Below are 23,100 nucleotides of genomic sequence, written 5' to 3'. Positions count from 1 at the left end.
TCTTTCACATCATCTTCAGGAGCTATGCCAGCTTCTCCAAGGCTAAGTTCACACTATTTTTAAATGCTGTCTAACTTTCATGTGCACTATGAAGAGCAAGAAATCCATCTGAAGGGTTAGTTCATAGAGGGGTTTGTATTAGTATTCTCTCTGGAGAGGGCAACAATGATCTTTAACAATGGGGGAATATAAAACTCAGCAAGACTGAACAGTTAAGTTAGAAACCCTGAAGGTAGACAGTGTGAAAGCTCCACATTCCAGCTCCTGGGAAATACATCATTACCTTTTGATTGCCATTTCTATTGACTGCCAGTGTGGTATATAAATCTTCTGTGATGTTAACAATAAGAGAGCAGTAGCAGAAACAAACTGCATATATCACAAAGATACATCTCTGAAATCTGTCATCTCCTGCTGTGTTAGGGCTTTGTCCGAAAACCTTTGGAGCCAATGGACACACTCAGAGTGTCTCCAACAGGCTTCAGTCAGTCTTGTGATATCCAGTACACCTTAGTATTTGTAAAAATAAGTACCTATTAAAAAGAGAAGCAATAAAGAAGCAATTCTAGGGGAATCAGAGCTAATGAATCTTGATTGTCCTTGAATTTGCCATTTGTGAGTTATGTCTGAAGCAACCCATAATTTGTATTTGGTAGTGTTTTCCCATGTGTGCATCGACCTGTGCTTTGTGGAGATGTGAAACTTCCATTCATCTGTGCACTTAAAAGTCAAAAAAGTACATGAATTTAATTATTTTAAACACCTTTTGCCACATTTAAACAACACACTAGAATGTGACTAGAGAAGGGCATAGCAATGAAAGAAAATAGTAATGTGATCATGCAAGCCTCTTTTCTTAAAAGAAAATGAGCTAAATTTTTTTGTCTCCCTTCCTTGCCATGACACATGCAATGGACTGGGTAAGGGCTGGGACAGATAATAGAAGCTGCTCAAGTCAGCATGGATGTTTTTAATAGCCTGCAAATATAAGGGAAGAAACATGTTGTTTGAAATCCCTCCAGGCAGGTCTGATTTATACTTTTTTTCTTACCCAGCCATGCCAGTGTTCTGCTAAATGATGTTTAAAACTAGCTACAATTTTTAAAAGATGTTCTGCTGTCGTAGTTTTGATTACGTTTTGATTACCTTTATAGGTGTGCTAATCTGTCTTCGTGTTCTCTATGTTTTTCCTAAATGAAGATTCTTCCCTCATGGTTGCTGCAGACTTGTAGTAGTTCAAAGGTTTGAATTCACTAGGTTAGTGTAGTTCAAAACCTTTACAGGTGCCAACAATGACAGTTTTGATTTAAACAATAAAAGCTTCCCTGCAAAAACCTCCAAGCTTCAATTCAACTTACAATAAGACACTAATGGCAATCCCATAGCAATAAATATTCATTTCCAGGTAATGTGTTGTATTGATTTTGCACGGCCTGGTTTTTGGTAGCAGGGGAGCCACAGAGGTGGCTCCTGTGAGAAGATCCTGGAAACTTCCACCATGTCCATCAGTGCCAATCTCTGATGGCTCTGAAAGATGGACATGCTGGTGGCCAAAATCGGGCCAATGAGGGAGGTTGGTAACACCTCTGTGATGACATATTTAAGAAGAAATTCAAAACAAAGTCACAAGATTTTGGATTCTAGTCAGAGAACGAGGTGGGAACATGTGAGGGAAAACAACATGGTGACACCAAGGTCAATGGAGAAGGAGGGGCAGGAGGTGCTCCAGGCACTGCAGCTGAGGTTCCTCTGCAGGCCGTGGTGCAGCCCATGGTGAAGCAGCTGTGCCCCTGCAGCCCACGGGTCCATGGGGGATGCAGAGATCCACCCACAGCCCGTGGGGATCCACGGGGGATGCAGAGATCCACCCGCAGCCCCTGGGGGAGGTGCGCACACGGGAGCAGGTGGATGCCTGGAGGAGGCTGTGATCCAGTGGGAGACCCGGTGGAGAGAGAGGGGCCCTGCTTCCAGGCTGGAGCAGCCTGTCCTTGGAGGGCTGCACCCTGTGGAAGAGAGAGCCCCAGCGCAGCAGTTTTGGGAGGGCCGTGTGCCCGTGGGAGGGGCTCAGACTGCAGCAGGGCGGTGGGGCTGCTGCTCCTGAGAGCGAGCCCACGCTGGGGAAGTTCAGGAGAACTGTCTCCCGTGGGAGGGGGAGGGACCCCACGGTCTCACAGGGGAAGGACTCCTCTCCTGGAGCAGTGGAAGGAAATCTCGGTGATGAACTGACCCAAAAACCCCTGTGCCCTGTCTCCCTGCGCTGTTGGTGGGAAGGAAGAAGGGGCTGGGGGGGATAAGGTGTTTTTAAGGGCTTATTTTATTTCTCATTATCCTCCTCTGATTCTGTTAGTAATAAATTCATTTTGTAACTTTAAGTTGAGCCTGTTTCTCCTGGTCCTTATCTCACTCATGAAGAGTTCATTAATTTTTTTTCCTTTGTCTCCTCTGCCCAGCTGTGGCAGGGGAGGGTGATCGAGTGATTCTCGTGCGTGCCTGGTGTCAGGCCAGTGTCAAACCACCGACATGTGTTAGCTATCCAACAATGTGCAATAATCACATAAAGATAATACATTAAGTTAACCAGGAATTAATTTCAACCTGTTCTCAATTCATAGTCCCTCTTCAGATCAGGTCAAATGGGTGGCTGACCACCCAGCATAGTGGTCATGAAATGATGTTTCATCCCAAGGAGAAGAACGAGTCTGAGTAACTAGAATTCCTCTGTCCACATTCTCCCCCCTTTTTCCTTTTCTAAGAATCTCTAACTTAAGCACATCCTAAAAAATCTTCTAGGCTTATAGTTGCATGAATGTAAGGAGTATTAAAAAATACCAATCTACAGAAGTAACTGATGCAAATCACTGGGAATTTTCAAGGGATTATAAAAGACAAACATAAAGCAGGAAAAAAGCATTTGTATTCTGGAGGTTAATATCTCTGCCTCATTACACTGGCATGACCTAGATGTTACCTAAGATTATAATTTTTTAGATACTTTCCTGTTAGGTCATCCCCGCAACCCTAAAACATGAATGATCCTTCAGGATCAGAAAGGACTGACCAACATTTTCTAGGAAAAAAAAACTTCCTTGGACAAAATTTCATCAGGATCTGAAGATTCATGCTTGGGCATAAGTCTTTTCTAAACAGTAAATGTGAAATGTATGTGGTTTCAAGTCTTCTTCCTAGCAGCTCAAATCCCGCCCCCCCCCACCCCGCCCCAGAATCAGAAGGGAAAATCTTTTTGCCTGCTCTGGCATTATGAAAAGGGAAAACATCCAGAGAGATTTATCCTCTCAAAAGATATTATGTAAGTTGAGAAAGGTCTCAGTGTTGAATATCACTGCAAATTCAAAGATATGGAAGCTAGTCCAATTTCTCTTAAATTTGACTTTTTCTGTTTCCTGTACATTTATCATATGTTATCTTGCGTAACTTTGCTTGAGATACATTCAGTTTGGAGCTGAGCTTCTGAAACAGGTAGATGCCTGCCTTTTGTGACAACAAATCGGCTGCATTCCCGTAATGTCCTCAAGTATTTTATAAGGAAAAGTTGGGAATATCTTTAATATCCTGAAAAAACTCTTTAGCAGAAACTCTCTTGCATCTTGACTTACCTCTTTCCTTAAATGCTTTTATACCTATATCTGCTGCTAGCAGAAACACTCTCAAGCCCTCTGCTTCTATCTAGTATTTATTGGTAAATTTATTCATCCTTTAGTTAGGTATCTCTTACTGGCATTACCTTGTGTGGTGCAAACATCTATGAAGCAGTTGGATCCAGCTGCTGGATAAAATTATACATAAGAAAATAATGCATCCTTATTCCTTTCCAGTAAAAATAAGAAATGAATGCTTGAAACCAAAAAGGACCTCTCATGGTGTGTTTTTAGAAGATGGGGATGCAAAACCATAAGCCATATGTTCTAGTGACAAGGATGCCCTCAAGGTTTACACTGAGTTTTTCAAAGAGGCAGAAGTATACACCATGATTAAAATAGTCTGTTTGCCTGGAACATCCATTTAAGCAGGGCAATATCTATTGCTGTCTCTGAAAGTGATCTCTAGCGTGAGCCTTTTGTAATTTGTATTAATATTGCAGAATGGAGAAGATTGATGCTGATTCACTCACTAGCTCAGTTAATTTCTCTGCAAGTATGGATTCCTATTAGTAATGTACCCATGTAATGTAATAAAACTTGCTTGTTCCATTTGCAATCAGGTCTCAGTACATATATTTCTCCCAGTGTCTCCCCTTTAATAATAATTGTCAGAAGAATGGAGGACATAAATGAATACTGGTTGATTCAGTGGCCCCCTGATAATTCTGTCCATTGTGATACAGAAAATCCTTAAAGCTCATGAGCAATATTTACTGTAAGAGAGGAGTGCATTCATTGATACTGTAGGTTCCAATTTTGCTTTCTAGTATGTAGAAAAGGATAAGTAAAAAGGAAAAAGCTAAAAAAGGCTCTTTTATTGCCTTATAGTTTTATTCCTGTCAGCTCTGTCCATGTCTCTTGCTTTCTGTGCTGAATTCCATCTGTGTCCTCCAGTTGTTTAGATACTTCAGTCTGATATTTTCTATGATAAATAATGCATATTACTTAGTATTTACATATTATATGCACATATATGTATGTGTTATATACATGTGCATATGTGATACCTACATGTTATTTATTATTTAACATAACCCCTCCAGAATGTGCTGTTTTTCTATTATTGTGTCTCCTCTGTTCTGAAAATCATTGTTCCTGTGCTCTTCTTTGGTATTTATGGCAAAGACCAATACAAAGTCAGCATCTCTAGCCAACTCCATGGAGCAAAATGAAAACAGAGGGTCATAGCTGTTCCTTTGTTACTGACATGGCAAACATTAAGCTGTTGCCACTGTATCATTTTGCCCCTTTGGATTTGGTTTAATAACCACCTTATCTCTATTGAAAGATTCATTCCAACATGTTTACGGCTACAGAAGCCAAATTTTCTGGTCTATTACTCTCATCTCCCCATACTTTAACATTGGCACCACACTTAGATTTCCTCTGGTCTTTTGGTGACATCTCTGATTTTAGTGAGTTTTTGATCTGTGCCAAGGAATATGTTGACTCCCAGTTTTGCATCCCATAGTGAATCCCATCAGGCCCGGCAGATGCTGATTTGATGTTTGCTTGTTCCACTAATAAGCCTTGTAGTTTGGATGTGATCCTGGCCTTCTATTCCCAAAGCAGTAGTTGCCTTCTGCTCTGTCTGATCTGTTATGCTAATGTAGCTTGTGAGTAGCACAAACCAGAAGAGTGGTGATTTCCCCTTCAGGGGACATAATAGATTCATCAAGCCACTGCTCTGTGCTCAGCAGTGTTTGATACAGATACATCTGTTCAATAAATCATATATCCAGGACTATCAGTAGGACAGAGACATTTTTCCTGGAAGCATGAGATTTAATTACCTTAACATGCGTAATTCCAGTTTGTATTACCAGCATTAAAAAATGTATCACCTTAAAAACTGAATCTCAGTGCTTGACTCTCTAACCACTGACAAAAGCAGACTTTTTGCCTTGGATGTGTTCTAATGTGATTTTGTTGAATACAGGAAAAATGGAAGAGTATAATCAGATTAACAAAAGAGTAGTTTGAAAGGACACCCTTCCCCAGCTGAAATGTGATAATCAGTCATGGGTGTGCAGCTGACCCACCACAACGTGCACCAGAGAGAGATTAACTTAAACCACTGAATGTGGAAGGCTGATTTGCTGCTGTTAGAGGCATCTGTGAGAGCCCCAGGAGCTTTTTTCTTCACTGCTCTGCATCCCATGGCCTTTCCAGGTCAATAGAAAGCCCTGGTGGATATTCTGTCTGTAAATGAATTAGCTCATAATGGTATCTGCAGAGCCATGATGGCATCCCAGGAACTTTCATATCCTTGTCTAATAGCTTAAACAAGTTTTATTTTCCTCCTGGGAAGAACAGAGATTCCTTTCCTGCGTCCTTGCAAATAATGCTGTTATCTCCATTGTAATCTTTGGCTGCTATGGTCCTCAAGATAAGGCTGAAACAACTGATGGAAAAATCACATTGCTCTGGAAAACTTTCAAATCATAGGAAATGCATGGTGTGTGGTAACCACTGGGAATTGGCCATTCCACCATGTGGTGTAAGTGCAGTCCATGAAATGTGGGTACTGAGACCTGGGAGCAGCTGCCCTTGTGCAAGACAACAGTTCCTCTTCCACAGGAACTTGGTAGAATGAAAACCCTTCTTCCCAGAAACTGTGGCCCATGGGAACAATTGGCTAAACAGCCTACTGGTGTTTCACATGTTTGTGCCACGCTGCCACGCAGACCTTTATTCTTGACTCCTCCCTAGCACTTCTTCTCTTAGCTACGTTGTTCAAATGCTTTAATCTTTCAGTTTTCAGCCTTCTAACAGGTATAAAATAGTCTTGTCTTTCCTGGTGATGTATCGGTCTAAAAAAAAAATTACTAGTAAAAATTGCTAGTAAAATAGGATGATAGACATCTATTTTTCACAGATTGTTCTTCACTGTAGGCTAGATTGTAATAAAAATTGCCCTAAATCAGGAGAAGTAATATTCTGCCTTCTGTTCCTGCATGATCTATCTAGTCTTCAGTCAGATTGTGGGGAAATAAACTACACTACTAACCCGGTTTCTCAGCCTTTAGCACACACAGGGACTGTATGACTCATTCTGCCTTTTGTATTCATTGGTCAGTGTAGTTTAGCTGTGCTCAGTGTAGTGTCAGCTATTTCCACTCAAACGGGCTAAATAATCATCTGCTGATTATAATAGTAACATGGCTGCTCTTCAGTTTATCAAAATCCTTGCCTTGGTAATACACAGGAGTCAGTGTAAGGTATCTGCTTCTACAGTTTGTCACATTAAATGATGGGGTTTTTTTATTTTTGTATAAACTCTTAGGCATATTTCTAAGAAAAAGTCTTGTTGAGAATTGAGTTATCACAGATTTTCTGCAAAGCATTGACCTGATTTTAGAATGGCCTATGGAGATGCTGCCTTGCAATGACCAAGGAATTTGTGCTTCCATGTTCTTCAGATAAATGCTTTAGTAACCATAGCAGGAAGCTCATATCAAGGCTCATATCCTAATCTGGAGTTCTGAAGATGTCAATACTAGACTTTTGTCACTATTGCCTTTATCTTAGTTGGTTTTAGCATATAAATATGTAACCGATATATTTATATTATGTTTTTATTTTAATAGTACACAAATATATTAGTTTTATTTTTAGAGGAGCAGTGTCCTAAAGTGGTAGTGAGGACAATTGCTGACCAAATAGAGATATCAGTGTAATCCATGTTTTTTCACTTCTGAACTGCAACATCATGACCTCGATCAACAGCTTTGACAGGCTGCTTGGAAAGGGTTGCCTGAGAGATGAAGGGGGTGGAATCTCCCTTACAGCTCCAAAGGGATCCAGCAGCAGTATTTCTAAATAAATTTCTAAATAAATAAAATTTCAAGTGACCACATGTGGGTTTCTTTCATTAAAAAATAATGTTTGCCATGGAAAGCAAATACATATATTTTGCTTTCTTAAATATTAAGGGTCATGTCAACCAGAAATAATTTAGGAGGAAAAATTTTTTACACAGTTGCAGGACTTCTCTGGTAATCTGAATTTCCCAACAGGTGTGAGTTTTTTCTAAAAGATGTCATATTAATTAAGTTAATTTGCGTACAGAATTTGGTGTTGGGGAGTTTTTAAGGGAGGGCTACCCTGACTCTGAACTTGGACTGCTGTTATAAATGTGAATGGACTCAGTCTAATTTAGTTCTGCAGCTTCTAAGATTTCATCAGTTGGGGCTGTGTCTGCCCATTCGTTGCAGACTTTGCTAATTAGCTTGCAAGACACGTTAGGTCAGGTTATGCAATAGACCTATAACTTCTGAATTAGACCTGCATTATATCTGATTGACTCAGAAAGTGAACCCCAGGCTGATGGAGTTCAGGTATTGTTGCCAGGGGTGAATCAGGCAGACATTGTGTGAATATCTTGTGTAAAATGGAAGAACAAAAAAGAGGTTGCAAAAACTATGGGAACGAGCATTCACTTGTTTAAGTAAATTTAAGAGCTGTTCCTCTGACTGTCTCAAATATTTGAACAAGAGGGCATCTAATAAAATAAAAATGGAGAACAGTCAAAGCTGATGAAATGCAAAATTTTCTACAATTATAATTATCTACAAAATGTACAATTAGCCTGAAGAACTCATTGCCACAGGAAATTACACATCTCCACTATAGAAGAAGGGGTGTACTAGGGTTGCACTAACATACAGTGTTGTTCTAATTAACAGTACAGCTAACATAATTAACATTCTAGACTACAAGGCTAAAGCCAATCACTAATACGAGGGGAATATGCTATCTAACATGAAGGTGCTTTATTCTACCAAAGTTTAATTTTTTCTCATGTATCTGCTGCTACTATAGGAGACAAGATATGAGACAAGTCCTACACCTGATTAAAAGGGCACACCCCATGTTCACGTAATAAAAATCTCTGAAAAACAAGAAAAAACCCACCCAAGCTAATTTAGTACTTGATGCCTCATTCTCCATTTTCAGTTAAATATCAAGAACAAAAAGATGTATTTTTTTAAAGATCAGTCTTCAAAATTGCAGAACCTTGTTTGTCTTTTGAACATTTACTTTGAGTATTTTGGTCTTTTCCTGTCCTTCTAAAATTTATTTTTAAAGCACACAAATACAACTTTATAAAACCCCTTTTCACTCTTGATACTGCCATCAAAGTAGATACAGAATCACAGGTTTGTTTGGTTTTTTTTTTTTAAACAGTAATTGTAAGCTATTTAATGAATAAAGTGCCGTATCTGCTTATTTCTCTACTTTTCAAAGTAGTTGTTGAAATACAGTTTGAGTATTGACCTGGAATAGTACAGCTTTCATTTCTACCAGTGTTGATTTCTGTTAAACTTCACTTGCCTCCTCTCTGCTTAGTCTTCAAAAGGTTTACATGGTATGTGTCACCAGGCCTAAATTTAAACAAGGAGTCAGTACCCAGGCAAAGAAGGTAACTGCTGTAAACAAGAGATTTTATCAAAGAATCACAGAATATTTTAGGTTGGAAGGGAAGCTCTGGAGGATGTCTAGTCCAATCTCCTGTCCAAAGGAGGTCTAATTAGATGAGGTTGTCAGGGACCATGTCCCATTCAGCTGGAATGCCTCCAAGGATTCTAGTATTTGACCATTTTTATGAAAAATATTTTTCCTAGTATCTAACTGGAATTCATCATGATTTCCTGAGCTGTCTTCTCTCTGGGCTGAGCAAGCACATCAATCTTAGCTTGTTCTTGGGTGTTGTGTGCTCCAGACTCCTGTCTAGCTTGGTGGCAGGGAGTGACGGCTGTTCTTGCTCCAATAATACCACAGTTTTTATGGTACTGGGAAGTCTGGAACTGAGCACACTGCTTCAGATGCCCAGGTAATGAATAGAAGATCACTCACCTGGACCTCTTAGAGGCTATTGGCTTGCTCTGTGTGATGGTGCACTGCTGGCCCGCATTCAGCTTGGTATCCACCAGGACCTCTATGTGGAGAAGCTCTGTGGAGTTCCTTCCCAGAAGGCTGGATCCCAGTCTATAATATTGCACCAGCATATTCCTTCCTGGATGCAGGACCTTTCACTTTTCTCTGTTTGAACATCACGAGGTTCCTCCTATTCCATTTCTCTAGGCTGTCCAGGTTCTTAGCAGTAGCAGCCCTGTCCTGGTGCTCTCTTCAGTTTGGTATCAAACACAAATTTACTGGGAGTATATTCTGTCCCATCATCCAGGTCACTAATGAAGGCATTAAACATTGAAGATTCCAGTACTGATCCCTAAAGAATACTGCTAGCTGCTCACTGACAGGTGAATGCAAAATGTAGTACAAATTACAAAATACTATAAATACAACTTCATTAATATTTATCATAAAATGCCCAAATGTAAGGGTTTGATTTGGTTGAGATGCTCCATTTAAATTTTCTTAGAAAAATAGAGGGACACAAACATTGTTTTCTACTTAAGAAGTCCTCCACAAGAAAATGGTTTTAAGTCTTTTGCTGCTGTTAGTCATTCACAGTGTTTCATTGGAACATGGGAACATTGGAACATGATCATGGGTGTGTAGCTAAGGAAGACGTTGAATTACAAGTCACACCCAGATCTCTGAAAACTTAGAAATTGGTGCAGAAGGGTAAATCAGCAATGTACTTGCTGTGGTTTATCCTGGAAGGTAGCAAAACACTGCGCAGCTGCTCACTCACACCCCCAAGGTGGGGTAGGGGAGAAAAGTAGAAGGAAAAAAAAACAACTAAAATCCATGTGTTGAGATAAAGGCAGTTTAATAGGACAGGAAAGGGAAACAGTAATAACAACAACAATAATTATGATAGTAATAATAATAAAAATATACAAAACAAGTGATGCACAATGCAGTTGCTCACCACCTGCTGACCGATGATTAACCAGCTTTTGAGCAGCTGCCCCCAGCAAGGTTTACCCCTGGCTTACAACCTGAGCATGAAACTATATATTATGGAATATCCCTGTGGCCAGTTGGGGTCAGCTGCCCTGGCTGTTTTCCCTCACAGCTTCTTTTGCCTTTCCAGCCTTCTCACTGGTGGGTTGGCGTGAGCAGCTGAAAAGTCCTTGACTTAGAAGAAGCACTGCTCAGCAACAACTAAAACATTGGTGAATTATCAACATTATTCTCATCTTAAATCTGAAACACAGCACTGTATCAGTTACTAGGAAGAAAATTAACTGTATCCCAATTGAAACAAGGGCAGTATTTTATTCCAAACTGATTGCTGTTGCTAAGGCAAAGAACTGTGGTTTAGCTAATAGGAAATTTTGATAATAGGTGATTTTATTTTGTAATATCATGAACTGAAATAATGCAGGCTGCAGGTCATAGTTGTGACTTGTCTATGCAGTAGAGTGGGCCTAATATCTGATTGGGTGGGATAAGAGTGAGCATATTCAACCACTACAGCATGATTGCTTTTCTGTTGGCATGCTTTAGGAATGTGGGAGAGATCACTTCTGTACTCTTCAATTTTCTTTGAAGTGATTTGAAATGCTTGATTACAAAATACAAACAAAATGCATTTACAGTAAATTTTAAATTAATTTTAAACAACAAAAGAGAAAATACTGTATATAAACCTGGTATTTGGGATGTTTAAACTGAATTTTGTTTTTAATTGTCAAAGGTAAGATGAGTAGCCTGGTAGGGTTTTTTTAATTCTTTCCACACATACCCAAAAAGCATTCTGAGAGCAATTCACATGTCATACCAGGAGCCATGGAATGGACAAAACAGACTCAAAAGAACAATAATGTTTCCTGGCATAGCTATGTATTACCTAAAACAACACAAAATGAGGATTTCAGGAATTGGTGCACAATACACACTCCACCTCAGAGGTTTGTCTGCAACAGTCCGGCTTAAACCAGCTAATGTCATCACTGAATAAAACTCCTCCTTTCATACTTCTTGTTCCTCTTTGCCACTCAGTATACATTCAGCATGCATCCCATCTTTTCACATCTTTACAGTACTCCTGTGAGCAGTGATACTGATCATATACATTCAAGTGCTGATTCAGCAAAGCTCTTTAAATCATGAAGACACAAATTATCTTGTTTAGTATGATGCTCAAACCATATCTCTTTCTTCCTTTCCTGATTCCCCACATGAGAGAAGCAGAGCTCCTCTGTAAATTGTTACAAGTCTAATGGGGTAACAACCATGTTTACCAAAAACTGTGGATATCTATAAAATAGGCTTGTACAAGTAAATACAATTGAAAGTACTGAAAATTCCAGACTTCTCCAAAGGCTTCGTCCTACATTGCTGGTTCTCTTTTAACTAAAGCTGGTGTTGATGTTCAGCTGGGTGTCCTCCGAGCTGATGACCTCTGAGCTAAGTGTCTTGGACGGTCCTATTGCAATTTAGCAGCAAATTTGCTGAATTCCAAAAAGTTTGCTACAGTGAGACTCTTGTTCAATTCATTGTATGCAGATTTTGTATCTGAATACAGGATATTCTTGGGGGAGACTCATTTTGATTGCTTTGGACTGTAAGTTTTTGCCATTTTCAGGATGGGTGACTTTTTGAGGGAGCTTGCCTCTCCTTGGCTTGCTTTTCTCCTTGCCTACACCGACAAAGAAGCTAACCATTGAAATATTCTTGGCTGTGAACTATGATCTCAGAAAACGTTTGATGTTCATAGATGATGTCTTGGCTGCCTATACTTGAGGATGGCGCGATGCCTGCACACACAGGGGCACGCCAGTTTTTTGGGACAAGGAGCACCAACCATGAATGGTTACACACAGACAAGATGCTGAATGCTTCAAGCACCATTTCTTTGGAAGAATCCTTTTTTTTTTTTTTTTTTTTTTTTTTAAATAGGATTGCCACACTATTGCCATAGAACTCCTTAAATTGCTGATAGCTTTGTGTCCTGGTACAATACATGATTGTCAGGGAAGAACAAGGCTGAAGAATATCAAATATCTCTTGAAACATTGTCTGATGCATGTGAAACACAGAGTATTCGAAATAACGTCTGTGGATAAGTTAAACAGGAGCACTGAGTGGTTCTGGTTTTATTTATCAATGTTTTAAGTGATGAAAACAGAAATCCTGGTTCTGTGTGGCACAAGAGAACTTGCCAGTGTGGTATACATGGTGTGATCAATTAATCACAAAGCTTCAGTGTTTCCACAACAGTCAATAACCAGTTAAGTAATTCTGAATACAAATGTCTGTATTCTGTCTCAATATAAGGGGAGGGCATATGAGGACAGGAATGAGAGAGAGGAAATGAAGAGAGAGGAAATTTGACACAGGATTTAAATTTGAAAAGGAACCAGTGACCTGGAGAAAAATAGCATGACTTTCCCAGAAGTACAGCTTGGGATATAACAAGAGGCTTGCTGCAATGATGATCAGGTACTGATGGATTGAGAATGTGATGTTGGGGGTGTAAAGAGAAGAAAATAGAATAGAATAATAAAGTTCAGTCTTAAATAATTTTATCACTTTAAATGCAAAGAAAAGCTTACTATGGTTTGAGAAAGGGTTCATTTTACATATGTTTTCCATTATTTCTAACTGGAGAAGGATTGGAGTTTCCCCTCTGCTTCAGAAATGTTTTGAAATACCAAAGCATACCTTGCTCTGTATTGGGTGAGTACCCCAAGCCCTAGGCTAGCTTCTGATCAGGACTGGCTGAGCTGTCTTTCTCATTGTCAGCAGAAATTTCTTCCATGCTTTTGTTCAAAAACTGTGCTGACAGAGAAGATATGAAATTAGTAAATTGTCTAAAGACAGTTACAATCAGAAGAGTGACTAATTCCTAGCATTGCAGTGATCTTGTATTCTTCCTCACCGAATCTCTCACTGGCTTTAGGAGTTTTTGATACATTGGAAACTTAATTTCTGCACTTTGGTTCTCAAACCAAATTATTTCCTTCCCTCTGACTCCTCTTAAAACCCAGTGGCCTAGTGGTTTGCTTACTCTTCTGGGGTGTGGAAAACTTCATATCCTTCTTCATGTCCTCTGCTCTGCATACATAGACAATTCACAGTACCTTTAGCAAGGAATATCAAGAAACATCCACTACAGAATTTATAATTTCTTGACAAAAAGCTAATAAGACACATCTGGTTTTGAATTCTTCTTTCAACTGGGCACTTTTTAGACTTAGAGAAATGTAGAGACCTTGAGGATTATGGGGGACTTTGTATTTAAGTACATCTGACTCAAAATAATTTAGGCATCTACTTCCCAGCAACTACACTGATGGATGAGTACCACATAGCCTTTGTGGATTTGGGACATAAAGTGGTAGCTAGTTCCCCTTCCTCTTTCTAAATCTCCTTGCTTACAGGGCCTAACAGTACCTAACTCCTACTGTCCACAACAGAATTAGTTAAGATGCAGCTTTAGAGGGAATAATGATGCTTGTTATAGCTCAGATTGTGTAATAGCTTCTATTCCAAAACTTTTGGAAGGTGAAATTTTCAAGGCTCTGTCCAAGAGCAGCCTTATTGCTGAAAATATGCTCAATAATGGGTCAGCAATTTTACAGTATGAGGAGAAAAACTACTCTGCTTTTATAAAAAATTAGATCTCTTAACTTTTTAACAGTTATGCAGCCAAACTATCCTGTAATAAAAGTTGAAGGTTGGCAACCAGCCTCTGAGAAGGGCATTTGGATTAGTTTTTCTGGGCTTGGTAACTTCTGCCCCAAATCCACTTTTGCAATGCTGAAAAAACACACAGGTATTCAAATAGTTTTGAGCCTCAGCTTGAAGTAAGGGTTAAACATGTTCACTCATTACTTTTATCAGTATTGGCATTATATTTATTTAATTGGCAAAACCACAAAATGAGAAACTACTTCTGTGCATCAAGATGAAGCATCAAACAAAAATTTTCCAAATATAATTATTTTATTCAAGTGAACTGAGAACTTAAAGACTTAACATAGTGAGGGGAAAATGAGAAATTAAGTTGTTAATGCTCTGGCAATAATTACTGTAAAAAATGCATTTTCGATACTGATTGTTGATTTGCTTGGGCACAATCATCCCTTTAATGTCCTCAGTTCCACTTGCAGACTCCAAGACATATAAAAGATGATGATGCTTTTGTACTAAAATGAAAGATATTTGCTTTCTGCTGAGAGACTCACACAATTCCATCAAAGGTGATGGAGCGATATTGATTTAAACTGGGAAAATGGTTCTGTATGTACACCTATGCCTTCAGCATATGCTCACGCCTATTCCAGAACATTACTGTTTTCCTAGGATCTTACACCTGGCACCCTTCTTGCCTGCATTTACAGTGTCATTCACAGGAAAAGTCCTATGCATCAGACTAGGCTCTTTGAGAGACACTGAGCTGTTTCTGAAATGTGGAAAGATTTTTGAGTGGAAAGAATGAGAACAAAGTGTTCACAGGGTGTTGGTACACCTTGCAACTCCTGGAGCAAAATAGTAAGAGTAGGAAAATTGCATCGTTGGGAAGATTGAGGATGGTCACAACAAGCTTCCAGAACTTTCCATCACATAGTCTGAAACTTTAGCACCAGGCCACTTTAATATGGGAACTCCTGTACTTATAGAAACAATTTAAAAGCTGATTTTTTTTTTTTTGTCTCAAGTCAGCAACTCCTCAGGCAGATGTTGGCAAGCCGGCTGTCCAGTTATCGGTGTGAGGCATTTGCAATGTAACCCTTAAAGCTGATGAATGGTGGTTTGCAGAAGAGAGCCTGAAATAGTGACTGGCTTCTGCTGAGCACACTGAATTCCACAATCACCTTTCTGAATAAGAGAGAGAACCTACACATAGAAAAGTCACATAGAAAAATCACATAGAAAAATCTTTACTTCCTTTCCAAGGTACTGCAGAGATGGGTTTCTGAACATGACTATGACTATGACTATGACTATGACTATGACTATGACTATGACTATGTGTAGTATGGGAAAAGTGGAACTGATAATTCTACAAAACTGTATGTCTGTGTTTCAAATGTCTTCATCATTACTGTGGATCACTGTTCTTTGAAGAGCTGCCTGTTTGCCAGGTATTAGTTCAAAATTAGAGAGGACAAAAGGAAGTGATGGTTTCTGAAACAAGTACAATCAGGGACTATAAAGCGGGGTCAAAACCTTCCCTGCCCCTGGCTCATTTTAAATACAGATCAGAGATGCCCTATTCCTTCAAGAAGCCTGTGGTAATCTGTCTACCCCACTGCTTTTCTGATCCCATATCCCCCCTCCAGCTCTCCCCTGCCCCTAGCCCGGGCCACTCTCTCAGGCTCTCCCTATTGGTTCCTGTACCCCAACCCTGCCCAGGGACCGCCCCTGAGCCCCTGAGAAAAGCTCCCTGTGCCCGGATCTCGAGGTCTCTCTGCCTCTGAGGGTCGCTGGGGCGGGATGTGATTAAAAGTTTTCTTAAACCCTTCTCTGCCTCCTTTACCATCACTGGTTGTAGGGCTGCGAGCTGCCGGAGCAAGAATCGCGGGGCCGTCTGAAATGGACTGCGGGAGGGAGACCATGGTCGCTCTGCCCTAAGCAGCCCTGCTGAGCTCTCAGGAAAGCTGCAGCCTGCTAAACTAAACCTAGCAACTACAACAGAAGCCATTCAATCCAACGATGAAAGAATGATTTGTATAACCCAGGGTGCCTTTGAATGTGTATTTTAGTAATTTTTGATATTTGTTCATTCTTTAGCTTCATTCTCCTTTTAAGGATGGATGTATCCACTGTACTATACTGAGGAATCCTGACAATGCATTCCAGGATGCTGGGGTATTTTGAGTAGCAAATTTCGATATAAACACACTAAACCCCAAACTTTACATTCCCTCATTTGCTTGCAAATGTATGAAAAAAATTTGAAATTCATTTGGTAAAGCACCCACTGACTTAGTATTCCTGACTTGGTGAAAGGTGTGGGGTCCAAGTATTGCACAATGACATAGAGCAAGTCAGAGAAACAAAAGAGAGATGACAAAAATTTGTGGGAGAAATAGATAATCTGTAACTGAGCATTTTTACAGTGCAAACACATATACTTTTCTAGATATTTAGGTAATAATTACCTAATTATCTTTCAACAATCCATCCCTTATTCCTGCTCCTTTTGGTACCTGACATTAATTTTTGTAACTACAACGCTGTGGAAATTATGTACATACATTATTGCAGCTTGAACCTGTTTAATTAGTTGCCTGGCAAAGAAAGATAATGTCTTGTTGATTATCTGGGGTTAGTCAACTTATTCTATGTTTGGAGATAATCGCCTTCACTCTGTAGTGAGATGATATCCTGCAATTAGCACAGAGCTAAAACCAGTCCTTTCATCCAGGAAAGGTGGTGATTCCTGAAGGCAGTAACACATCCTAAGTCTCAGCTGTCATTAGAGCCTGTTAGACACTGTAAGACTCCATTTTGTGAGGTTATTCTTTAGTGTATTTTCAGACCTGCCTTCTCCATTAATTGTTTCATATTGCAGTCTTAAAACTCCTCCTGTCTGCGGGATTCATTAGCAATGTCATTTTTCTGTACACACTTATGCAGGCTTTGTGTGTGGTCTCCTAGGATGCACAGACCTCCTTCCTGTCTGAGGATCCAGCATCCTCATCCCATTAACTCAACTTCAATAATACCCTGCTGAAATCTTGTGCAATGTTGCAGAGCTGTCCACTGGGAAATGCTGAGCCCTTTTCTTATCTTCTTATCTTTGAGGATAAGTATTAGGTGAAAACGTCACCATTCCTCCTCATCATCATCAGCTCCCTTAAGCTGTTCCCACAACTATAGGAACGTCCTGAAGAACTGGCTCTTAACTGAAAGAAATGTTTCCAACTGTAAGTCTGGACAAGTCACTTGATGTGTTTCTTAGTGAGTTTGTCTCCAGTCCTGTTGAGGCTGTACAACACTGTCTGTGTCTTAGTAATCCTATGCCAGCATCTGCTGCTGCAGTGGAGATGCAATTACTGTTAATAAAAATGCGTATGACCAAACATTTTTTTTTTTTTTCTGAGAATGCTTAAGTCTGATTTTTCAGTCAGTTTTGTGTCTGTACATGCTTATACTTTGGAAAATCAACTACTTCAAATGGGCTGCACTGGCTTTTCCAGTCTTGCTGCTAGAATACAGTAGCAAGTTGCAATGTGACATTTCAATTTGCAGTGTGGTTTAGTGGGCATGGTTGTGTTTGGTCGATGGTTGGACTTGATGATCTTGGAAGTCTTTTCCAACCTTCATGATTCTATGATTCTATAATAAGTGAGGTAGTGTTTACAGTAAACATCTTAGGGCATGCTTTACCTCATGTCACGTCCTGACTCTGTCCAAACAAAGCCCTTTACAGTACACCAGTTTAATCTCTAATACAGGTACCATGTACAACAGTTCAGGGTTCTTTTGATCCAGACCAGATTTATTTGGTAACTGTAGGAAGTTAAAACTAAAGTGCTTGCAGGTAGAGTGGATGAGGTGCAACAGACAAAAGTTATAATAAGACATATATAATGTCTCATTGGGCTTTAAAAAAAACCCAGAAACCCTTGAAGTGGGTCGACTAAAACACTTTTGGACTCTCCATCCTTAGACACTGTCAAAGCTCAACTGGATAAAGCTCTGAGCAGTGCAATCACTGATGGCCCTGGTTAGGGCAGGGGTCATACTAGAGGACCTTCACAGGACCTTTCTGTTCTACATCATTCCGTGATTCAATGAATTAACAACTGTGAGTGAAGTACAATTCTCACATGAAATCCTGAGGGCTACATTTAGAAAGTTTAGGTGCACCCAGTCGGACTAAGGAGGAAGAATATATCATGTCAGCAGAGTATTTTCTCATCAACACTCATCAGTTACTGACTTTAGTCCTCATTATGAGCCAAAAGAGCTGCAAGATCTGCTTTCAAAGTGTGTGATTGGCCCTGTATGTACCCCTTAGGAAGATATTTAATTTCTTCATTAATCAGGACAAAATGTCATTGGAGAGATGGAAAAACCTGTGGATGAATCTTTATTTGTAAAACCTTCTGCACAACTAAAGTATTTTGAAGCAAAATAAAGTGAAAAGTTGTTCTGCCAAGCTCTGTTCCACTCCATGAAAATAGACAGGAAAATTTTTGTCTGTAAGTGGAAAGTATTACCTTTTTGCTTTGGTATGTGTATATGCAGTTCTACATAGATAAATAGATTACAGTTAAGGATATACTGACTCCACTTTCCAGAGTTAATATGCATATAACTTTGATAGATCTGGCAGATCACCACATGGGTTTTTTGTGTATATAAAACCCCTGAAAATGATAAAGGCATACAAAATTCAAAGTATTTGTTGTTTCTAGCTAGAGATCTTAATAATTGCAGTCCAGTTTTACTGCCAGAATATTAGCAGTAAATGACATTCATCTGAGATCTTGACTAGTCATTCCAGTCATTCCACTGATTTTATTTTATTTAAGCACTCTTCATGTGGAGGAGGTTGAACACATTAACTGGAAAATTAATGATATTTTTGAATTTCAACTATCAATAGATGCCTGAAAACTGTACTGCAAATGTAGTAGGAAAAATGTTTATAGCTTCTGGAAATGGGCCATGGTGGGATACACTGCTACTTTACAGTTAAAGATAAGCAACCATATTTTAGTTAATAATCCTGGGAGCCAGCCAGCTTAATCCTTTTTTATTCATAAACTTGATTCTCAGTAAGCCATATATGTTGCTATCTCAGGACAGTTGGAGGGGTTTTGGTTGTAAATATAGCAAAAATTATTCAGTCTTGGGAGCAAAGACTTCTACATTCTAAGAATATATATGATGTTTTGGGGCTCTGCCCAAAGGGAAAGACATCTTTTTGTTAAAATCAGCTCATGGAATTGTGGTATAATTCTTAACTTTAACAATTGAGATAAACTGTAAAGTGAAAAATTTTAACACCTTAAGAAGTCATGAGGGAATTCTGATTGCTACTATGAGCAGTGATTCTACAAGAAATGCCTTTATGCAGCTCTGTTTTTTTAAAGAGCCTTCTAGCATGTGCCTACTTGATTTATAGTATTTATTTGTGCCAGGATTGCAAGTAGCTTACTGTCTTGTCCCTGGTATTGGAATCATCCTGAATATGTTTGTGCAGTAGTCATCCTGATCTAATTGCCCTGAGAGGATATCTAGAGTAATTAATCATAATGACTGTATTTTGTTATGGGCATCTTTGATACATTTTAATGTGGCTTATTAAAACTGTGTAGAGCCAACATGTTCCAGATGTCTGCAGGAGGCAAGGGTCTGTTGCATGGCAAACCCCCAGGTATAATGAATCTAGCTATTGGCCCAGAGGTTTAGAAAGTAGAGGAGTAGAGTAGGCTCCCAAAGACATAGGGAAGCCTAGATTACAAAGGATGTTCCTTTTGGATGCGAGAAGGGAAGAGTTTTTGTGATAGTAGTGGGCTAGCTGGACTTCAAACAAACCTATGAAAGGCAGAAGAAGAAAAATCCAGACCTTGACCTGAGCCCAAAAGTTGGATTTGATAGCAATTGTAAGTTTGACTGGTTTTGGCTTGTTCCTCAGATTTACTCTACTAAATAAAAAGAAAATAATCTTTCAGAAACTCTGTTGAGTCATATCATGTTTGTCTTAAGGTGTGGACAGAAGTGCTCTGGAAAATTTTACAAATATAGTTTAATATATTGCTGTTTCAGGTTGCCTATCTTGTTTCTTTGCTGCTGCTTCTCATCCTTGTAGGTCCAAAGGTCAGCAGAATCTGATGTATGCCTATGTCCTTGTTGGTCCAACTTACCACCCCTGCAGCTCTCCCACATCTCAAGCAAACAATAGAAAAGAATGTGTATACAGGTTTGGAAACGGGGCTCTGTCAAGAAGTCCTGATCTCCTGGTACACACAGCCTGAGAAGCCACACTGCCAGCAGTGGATATGTTGAGGAGAAGAACACTGGTGATGCCAGAGCTGTGTGTATCATAAACTCACCCATTGTCTACAACAGCTTTTTGTTAGGTTATTTGCCTCTTTCTCTAAGCAGCCTGCATTGGCCAGTGTCAGAGTCAAGATATTGGATAAGAAGGAAGCAGAAAGGTGAAACTATATCAAACATGGCCTGACTATTCAAATGTACTCTGAACACAACAGTCAGCTGAGCTCAAGATCTTACTAGTTAAGGTTAATAGTAGCCCCTGTTTAAACTGATAGTCCCTCCATGCAGCTGTTACTTAAAACCACCATAAAGCTTCTTGGTGGTTTGCCTGAGGAATCAACCATGTAAAATCTATTCCCCAGTTAGACTAATTATTTGCTTGATATATACTTTTCTGTGTGCTTCAATCAGCTTCCAACTCAGCACTGAGGAACTGTGAAACCATTGAGACCAAATCCAAATAATTTTGTTGAGGTCAGTCATTCCAGCAGTAAAAAAAAGGGTGTTCTTAACCAAGCACTATTTGGTTCTCTGTGTAATATTTGCTTCATTCAAGAGCCATGGCTTTTTTTCAGGATGAAAATATCTGTCTCTTTGCCTCTTTCCTCTGATCTCTTACATGGTGCTTATCACTGAGTTATGCAGGTTTAAACCATTCCTTGAGTAATTTAATCTAGAGGTAAAGTCTTAACAATTGAAAACACCAACATATTGATCATTTACTAGAAACTGTTTGCCAGAAATATTACAAGAAAATGGGTATTTTTCAAAGATTTTTTAATGGATTGCACTTAAGTGACCGTAGACAAAGCACTGCATATGTTTTGATGTATCTTCTATCCTGTTAAAGTTTCTTCTTGAGTATTAGGGATCAGAGAGCAGTACTAACCTTTTTGGAGATGGTTTTACTCAAGTTTGTTGCATGCTAAGAAAGCTCAGGTAACAGTTTGAAAATTATTGTCCTGAGGAGTCTATTGTGTCAGGCAAAGAAGGAACCATATTCCAATGTAATATTCCATTGTATGTAAAGGCCATCACAGCTACACCAAAACTGGAAGACCTGGGGAATGGCTTCAATATTAGTCAGCAGTTACCCACTCCTTACAGAGGAATTAGCAGCTATCTGTCCCCTTTGTTAAAGTAAGCTTTTAAATACACACAAAGTTTATAGCATGAAGGGCAGCACAACTCTCTAAGGAAATAGATGTCTCAAGAGACACACAAGCAAGACTGAAGAAGTCATGTCAGCTGTCACACTGCTGGACCCAGTCATGGCTAACCCCCCTGCCTAATATTAAGGGTAGCTTGGATATTCAGCAGTAGCATATGGTGAATGCACCATTCTGGCCAGCACTGATGGCCTCTCTCTTTCTTTCTCAGCCCCACTAGCTCTACATCTGATGAAAGTAGACTATTTACTATTTCCACATACTGGATTCACTATTTCTATATTATTTTTTTGGTTTTAATTCTTGGTTTTATTTAAGTGAAAGCAAATTTTGTCAGCTTGGAGTGGAAACAAGATTACTATTATTTGAGGGAACATTGTTATCTGCCCAATGTGATTCAAGGCAAAACTGCATTGAAAAAAATGAATTGTGTGCAGATATGTCTGAAACAGTCCTGAGGTTACACACTCTAATGTGAGGGTCTCATGAAATGTATGAGAGGTCAGTTTTATCAGATGCCCTGAGGGTATAATTGGAATTCCTCCTCTGGTACCTCAGGCCATCTGCTATGGCATCTAATAACCTCATGAGAGCAATGAACAGCTCAGACTGTGATTTAAGGCTGGGGTCTGGCTGCCTATTCTGGCTTCTATATGAAATGAAACTCCAATTACAGTGTCTAAATTCAGAAGACAAATAAGCAATTACAACCTCTGGCTATTAAGGACTGGCATCCCATACTGCCTGTGGAGCAAGGTAGGAGAAATATTTAGACCACCAGCAAGAGCGGCATAAGTTAACCACTGTGACTGTTTCTTTCCTGTGATGCTACAGGGAATTGAGGCCTGATAGTCCCAGCACAGCAAAAAATCTGAATTGCTCATTTTAAACTTAGGTACTGTGACCGTCCTTAGTCCATCTTAAGTGTTGCAACATGCAGGCTGCATATAGCCCTCCTCCTACTACTCTGTTGGAATTGTGTGAGGAGGAGGGAGGGAGTGAAAGGAAAAGCCATCTGTGCATCGCATCAAGTGGTGAAATAGGGGAGAAAGATCCTGCTGCTTTCAGCTCTGTTTCCATGAGAAGTGCTGACAGGGGTAAGACTGAGAAAGAGTGATGGAGAGTGAAATTGAAAAGGAGAGAGTGAGATCCACGGACGTTTTGCCCCCAACCATAATGGGATTATGATTTAGGCCAGTCTGTGGAGATTTTAAGGAGTCAAATGAAGACAGCTAAATAGTTTAAGCAAGCTATGTGCAGACTCCTTTTTCAGTACCCAGCATGCTAAGTAAGCATACGAAATCACTTCCAGTGTCCATTATCCAAATGATACCATTATCCCCCAAGGAGCACTTCTCTCCTGGCAGGGCTACATGACAGGCTGATGCCCA

The sequence above is a fragment of the Aphelocoma coerulescens genome, chromosome 1 (genome assembly GCF_041296385.1).
Source record: "Aphelocoma coerulescens isolate FSJ_1873_10779 chromosome 1, UR_Acoe_1.0, whole genome shotgun sequence".
Taxonomy (NCBI): domain Eukaryota; kingdom Metazoa; phylum Chordata; class Aves; order Passeriformes; family Corvidae; genus Aphelocoma; species Aphelocoma coerulescens.
This window is presented reverse-complemented; position numbering follows the sequence as displayed.